Source organism: Zeus faber (assembly GCF_960531495.2).
Source record: "Zeus faber genome assembly, chromosome: 9".
In the NCBI taxonomy this organism is placed as follows: Eukaryota; Metazoa; Chordata; class Actinopteri; order Zeiformes; family Zeidae; genus Zeus; species Zeus faber.
In genome coordinates, this window is record NC_137197.1 from 2,691,571 (window position 1) to 2,699,325 (window position 7,755).

Here is a 7,755-nt window from a genome sequence, read left to right on the forward strand (position 1 = left end):
TGGTTCAGTGTTTTCTTGATCCGTAGCGGAGCCCAAAACAGATCAACTTCCCACCAGTTCCCTCCCACTCTGAAAATAACAATAATTAGAATTCTCAGCCAGCGCATGGAATAATAAATACCGGTTAGACTGATATAGCATGGTTAAATAATGAATTAATACTCACCAATCCTACATTTTCATTAAAACCTAACGGTTAAAAATAGCAAATATATTTGTGCATTTAATTTTCAGAATGTGGGCATTTAGCTATGCATTGGTGCATTTTTCTATTGATTAATTGTGAATATGATGGAATTTGAGACCTCTGGGATCAGGCAGCAAAGGTTCTCTGCGTGTTGCGGTATGTTCGAGCTCTGTTAAAGAAAGAAAGAAAAATATTTTTTATACTAAATTTACTACGTTTAGTTGTTGGACCAGCGTAACACAAACACATTGTCCTACAGCAGTTGAGTTTTGTGCTGCAGTTGGTGCGTAACACTTACCGTGGCGGGTTTCCATTACGAGACATCAGAGTCAAAATGATGAAAAGAAATCCCACGAAAGCGAGCAGCGTTATCCAGAATATTATTAGAATGGAGTCTGCAGAGAGAGAGAGACGGACTTTACTGATGTATGATGCTGCATCATAACAAGAGGAACATGCTTTGGAAAGGTGCAGATACTTACATTTGCTGTACTTCAGCTGGCTCTCATCAACGATGACGGGGTCACAGTAATCATAATAATACTCATAGGCTCGTTTGTAGAGTTGACCCTCAGTGGAGTTCGGCATATTTCTAACTTGTCCAACACTTACAATAATAAAATAATGGTATCGTTAAAGCTTATGTTGAAAAAATATTTCAACTCAAACCTTCTCCAGCCTGTATTTTCTGCCGAGTGCTGCCAGAACCTTCACTCACATGAAAGTTTGCTCCTCGTCTGGAGTTGAGTCCTGTTTGCTCCAGGGAGCAGTCATGTAGGATCCTGCAGCACCGGCGCTGACCACAGGGGGCGCCACATTGTGCAAAAGTCAACCCTTATAAATAAACAAACAGCTGAAGTACTCACCAGAGCGAAGTACTCACCAGAGCGAAGTACTCACCAGAGCGAAGTACTCACCAGAGCGAAGTTCTCACAAGAAAGTTTTCCTGTGTAGTTGATCTTTTCCCAGCTCTGCGATGTGAACTGCAAGACACATTTCCCCTTTTATTACGCAGCGATGACACTAAACATAGAAATGTAAAAAGGAAAAGTACCGCGTTGACATTTCCAATTGAGTACATGTTTAAACGTACTTGTTCTTGAATGTGCTTAAAAGTACTTGTCAGTGATATAACAGAGCCTCTTGATGAAGTACGACTGAACTGGGGATGCTCAGGAAGATCCTGATTATAATTAACAATAGTGTGTGTGTGTGTGTGTGTGTGTGTGTGTGTGTGTGTGTGTGTGTGTGTGTGTGTGTGTGTGTGTGTGTGTGTGTGTGTGTGAATAAAACTCTTGCTCCTGAGTTTGACATGTAGTTGTAATAAGTATGAATGTTTGCTTTGGAATGCTAGTGGAGTCTGAAGTTTCCAAAACTGAATCAACTTGAAAAAGGTAGTTGCGTCCTCAGCCCCCTACTGTGCTCCCTGTACACACATGACTGTGTGGCCAGGTCCAGCTCCAACACCATCATCAAGTTTGCTGACGACACCGTGGTCGTGGGCCTGATCACCGACTGCGATGAGAAGGCCTACCGCGAGGAGGTGGCTGACCTGTCACTCTGGTGCCAGGACAACAGCCTCCACCTGAACGTCAGCAAAACCAAGGAGCTGATTGTGGACTTTAGGCGTGGATCACAATCGAGGACGCACGCGCCCTTGTGGGTTAATGGGACTTCTGTCGATAGGGTGAGCAGCTTCAGATACCTGGGAGTCCACATCACAGAGGACTTAACATGGACTGTTCACACAGACACTCTGGTGAGAAAGGCGAGGCAGCGTCTCTACCACCTCAGGCAGCTGAGGAAATTCCGGGTCTGGGTGAGGATCCTCAAGTCCTTCTACTCTGGAGCAGTGGAGAGCATCCTGACAGGCAACATCACTGCCTGGTTTGGGAACTGTACTGCCCAGGACAGGCGGGCCCTGCAGAGGGTGGTGCGTTCAGCTGAACGTACCACTGGAACTACCCTCCCCCCCTTGCAGGAGATATACACCAGGAGGTGTAGTAGCAGAGCTGCAGGATCATGAAGGATCCTCATCACCCCAACAACGGACTGTTTCAGCTGCTGCGTCAGGCAAGCGCCTCCGCAGTCACGCAGCGAGAACAGAGAGACTGAGACGGAGTTTCTTCCCTCAAGCCATCAGAACTGTCAACGCTGACCTCACCAGGGGTCCTAACTGAGCCATGCACTAGGCTCCACTACCTACTGTACTGTATGTAGCATACTGTACCGCATACTGTGTCACTGTTCAGGGTTGTTCGTGATGCCGTATTGCTGCGCCGTACTGTTGTATACTGTGCTGTATTATCCCAAACACTACCTCACACTATTCACATTCACATGCCACTTTAATGCACATGCCACTTTAAATGCACATATCTGTATATACATAGGCATATTCCTTCTATCTATTCCATTTTATTTCAATTTATTTTTTATTGTATTTTATTCTATATATTTTTTATCTTATTCTATAAGTATTCCACTTACTGTATTACGTTTTAGGAGTCAGTTAGTCGGTCTATTAGAAAGGAATTTTCTACTTTTTATTTTATTTTATTTTTGTACTTTTTCCTAGGACTTATTGTGTGCTATCACCGGGTGCGTTGCATTACATTTCACTGCATATATGTATGGAAGTATGTATATGTATGTGACAAATCTTGAATCTTGAATCTTGAATCTTGAAATCTTGAGTACAGTAACAAAGTACCTGTAACTTTCCAGTCCTGCAACTAAATTCTTATATCGAAACATAAGTAGTTTTAATGCTGACGTACTATTCAAAGACCCCACTTTCTAGGCTGTTCGGCTGGAAGGAAAACGGACAACCCGTCGGAGAGAGAGTTGAATGTCTTCTTCGTAACTCGGATCTTTATGGGACGTTGTTGTTGTTGTTGTTGTTGTTGTTGTTTCTGTTTTATTCTTTATTTCATGTTGACACGTCACGGTGTTGTTCCCAAACGGACCGGTAGGGGGCAGATGCTTGTTTCCGTGAGTTCTCCCTCGATCGCGCCTCGTTGATTGATTCGTCGCTAAACGTTCATTTGCTGTCGCCGCCAAACCACGCACACCCTCGCTTGGTGATGACGTCACGCTTTAAATCTAAACGCGCGGATTCAGAGCCACTGATTTTTTTCCTATTTTGAGCGAATGACCAACGACATAATGTTGTTTTCTTTTCAGTACAATTCACATGTAAATACATCCGCTGTCCTGCTATTGTTTTTTACATCGTGGAGAAATGCGACGTCTGATTTGCGTGACTTTGTTTTGTTAGCCGTTAGCTGTTTAGCACTTTCGAGATTAGACTTGTGGGTTTTAAACAGAATTGTGTCTGATAAAAAAAAAAGTCAACATATATGACGTGGTATGATATGTATATGTATTATACTTAATGTCATAATATCGGGAAACGTGAATAACGGGCGTTTTTCATTGACCCGGGTGAAACCGGTCAGCTGGTACTTGAGTCCACTTCCGGGTGGGAACGCCCTCTCCCGGAAGTGGCGCCGGGCGGCATGGAGGCGGCAAGGGGGCGGCATGGAGGCGGCAAGGGGGCGGCATGGAGGCGGCAAGGGGGCGGCATGGAGGCGGCAAGGGGGCGGCATGGAGGCGGCAAGGGGGCGGCTTGGAGGAGGCGCGGAGCGGGGCCGCTGCTGCGGATGGCAGCGTGGTGTCAGTCCAGGCAGGTGGAACGAGACGTCCAAGCCGAGTGTCTGCGACGGTTTCGCCTCGAGAAGCTGCGTGAGGCCTGGAAGCGGAGGCGGTACCGGCACCGACGGAGGGCGCTGCTCCGCCTGTCCACGCACCGTCAGCGGATGGAGGCGGTGAGGACACGCTCCGCTCTGGGTGTTGGACTGTTACGTACTTGAAGTGGCCGCTATGTTTGGACTGTTCTTACCACTTGGCTTCTTATACCTCATTTGTGTTTAGTTTCTGTAAACTGCTCCGACATGTTGCTCAGCTGTTTGGAATAAAACAAGTGAGTAGACAGCTTTCGTTTTAAAGTCGAAATCCGTACGATTTAAAAAAACAAAAACATTTGATTCGTTACTTAGTTTCCACTCAATAAGAAACAGCCTCTGTTGTATTTCCGTGCTGCATGTGCTTTCTTCTGTCTTTATGCTGCTTCCACAGTTGGTGGCGGGGTCCGCCATACGCACGTTGAGAATTAGCTAAAGCAGTGGAGGTCGATGGGTCAGTGAAGTAAATATGGATCAACGTTGGCAAAAATATCATCCCCTCAAGAGACAGAAAATGACAAATCAGTGGATCAGACAAAGGAAGAATAAATCGACGCCGTGGAGCGAGGACGAGGAGAAACCTGGATGTTGGGGAAATACAAACCCTGCGGCTCCTAAAGGAATTGTGGGTCCTGTGGTGTAATTCACCCAACACAGTGCTGTGGTGGATGGTCCAGGTTCCATCTAGACATATATCGTATATTTTTCTGTAGCTAAGCTCTTACTTTTATTTGTTTTTGCCGTTTTGCCCATCAAACCTCTGTTTCTCCCTGTCACCAGATGACTCAGAACTTTTTGAGGGTGTGGATGAGAAGAAGGCCCAACGTGTGGTTCTACCCCAGGACCAGCGACTGGTGGGAGAGCAGCGCCGCAGCCTTCACAGACCGTCAGTGGCTGCAGCATTTCAAAGTGTCGAGGGACACCTTCTCATTCCTGTGCCGGACCCTGACGCCCCAGCTCAAGCGCCAGGACACCACCTATCGCCTCTGCATACCTCTGCAGAAAAGACTGGCTCTGGCCCTGTTCAAGTTGGCCAATTCCTGCGACTACAAAGCCGTGGCCGAACTTTTTGCCGTCGGGGTGGCGTCTGTTTGCCGCTGTGTGCACGAGTTCTGCAGGGCGGTTATTGACGTTCTTAAACCGCAACTCATTGCAGCACCCGACAACACCCGCCGCAAAGAGCTAGCGGATAGTTTCTACCAGACGTACGGCATCCCGCGGTGTGTTGGTGTGACCGGCAGCACGCACATCCCAGTCATCAGGCCGCCACGCTGGCAGGCAGGTGAAGCCAGCAAAGAGGGCTGTCCCGCCGCGTCGCTTCAGGCAGTCGTGGATGACAGAGGAACGTTCTGCGATGTAAATATCAGCCTTCCAAGGTGGGTGAAGGACTCAAGCGGGTCGGAACCACTGTGGGCGTCCCATGATTTCCCCGACAGGATGCAGAAAATCTGCGGTGCTGACGGAGGCCTCTTCTTGCTCGGAGATGCGGGACATCCCCCGCGGAGCTGGCTCCTCCGGCCGTACCCCGGCACAGGCTGCCTCACGGCCCAGCAGCTGCTGCTCAACGCTGGGATGGAGCGGGCCGGGCGCCTGGCTGAAGGCGAGGTGGAAATGTCTGAGCAAGAGGAACGACTGCAACACAGACGTTGTCAGGGACATGGTGGAGGCCTGCTGCGTCCTTCGTAACCTCTGTGAGGACAACGTGGATCCAGAAAAGACTTGAGACTCAGAATGAGGAGCTTCTATCGGACGGTGAGTCAGAGCCAATGCAATGTACGAAAACCACGAGGGCCGAATGAGACTCTTCAAGTCGAGCAGTCGTCTTTTTGTTTGTTTTTCAGTCAGTGTGCGTTACAATAACAGCATAGTACAGATAAAGTCTCACAAAATGCACAGGATAACATTTCACAACAAAATAATTCCCTCCAAGCTCAATTTAATCAGTGCTGTGTGACAAAACAATAACGATATTGTAAATAAATTTGTTTCCTCAATGTCAAAATAAAATAAACTCGATCATTTCTATAAAAAACCCGCAAGTCTATTCATTGCTGCGTTCGGCAAGTTGCAACAGAAAGCCAATCCGTTTGGACGATCTAAAGCTGATCTTTCCCCTCTGACCAATCACGTTTGTCGATATAGAACTAAGGCCCGCCCCCTCCCTCATGGACAGGTTGGGCTTGTAAACACAGAGAACTCTGAGGAGAAGCAGAAAGACGATGTGTCGTTGGGACACATACATCCATATTTTGGTGTTTTTTTGGATATTTAAGTATTTAAGTTCTGACCCAAAGCAGACGTTAAATATTCATTGTGTAAAATATGTTGACGAGACGTCCTGATGAAGACGGACAACAACACAAACTTTATTATTTTTTTAGACCTACTTTGTCATATTTATTTTGTTTTTGATTTGATGCAAATTTTATTTTAGTAAATTGTAAATTAAATCAACTGCACTTGTTCATTGTTGTTCACAAACAGAAATGATTTGATTTCAAGTCATAATAATTTGTCATTTTTATTTATTATTAAAAAGGCATTCACTGACAGGACCTATTTTATTCTGAATATTCAATAAAAAATATTATACATCTATATACCTTGATAGTTTTTATGCTCAATAAACACAGATAATATTTGACCAAAATCTCTTCCATTTGAATCTCCCAGGACACGCCAACCAGCACCGCTTTGTTCCAAACTCTGGATCAAATGTATTTCAATATGTGAACACGTTTCTCCAAATAAAAGAAGTAGAAACGTTGCGGGGGGGGGGGCGCGACTCGTAGACTCTTTGAGGTTATTTTCTGCACAGATCGATGGAGAGCGGGCGATCGACGGGAGAGTGATGGAGAAAGTGTCCCCGTTACGCACGGTTTCCTTCCATAAGGAGACGTCAAACATAATAACTACATCAAAATAAAAACACTGTCCTGGCCCCACCGCCGGCGTGCGCATTGTCTGCAACGTCGGAGACGGAGACAGGTGTGCAAAATGCCCCCCTCTCCAAATCATGGTCGGGTCCCGCCCCAATGAGCGCTTCATTCCAGCAGCTCTAAATAGTCTGACCTCAGAGTGTATTCTCTCTTGGTCATTCAGATGTCGCAGTGTTTTGAAATGTTTTGAACCCCATGTCAAACAGGAAACGTCTTAACGTCAGGATTAGAAGATCTTTTGAGTTTGGGTCAGGAAGGAACATGAAGCTTGGACAACACTCTGACCCTGACTAACGTCTTGCTGTCAAACTTTACATGGAGTTGGACTGAAAGGTTCCCTGTGGCTCCTTTTGATGCGTCTGCTTTAAGATCACAGTTGCTGTTTAGAAGGAAGCGGTCGCCGGGCGCGGCCTCTTCCTCCTCGTGGTTGTGTTGATGATATCATTGGAATACGTCCTTACATCTGGAAGAGCCTTGTTTTGGCACCGTGCACTGTGTCTCATCAGGCGTGTGAATCACCACTTCTGTGGACATAAAGTTCTGGTAGAATCCATCAAACAATCCATTTTCTTTCAGGAATTCTTAAGAGGTTTTTCAACGTATGTGAGAGAATGTTCTTCAGAACAGAGGACGTTGTGATGAACCACGGGTATCACACGATGAACAGCTGAAATCGGAGAACATCCCCAACACCAAATCCCAGTTGAAGTTCATTATCCGACGTTGATTTTTCGACTTTCGTGATCCATTTTGAGAAGGTTTGATCTCTCAATTGAAGGGAAAAAGATGCTTTTATGACAGGTGAGACGGTATTCTGCATCAGCAGATTAACAATCTGTGTTGGACTCAAAAGCCGTTTCTGGAGTCATCGGTATGAAGAGTT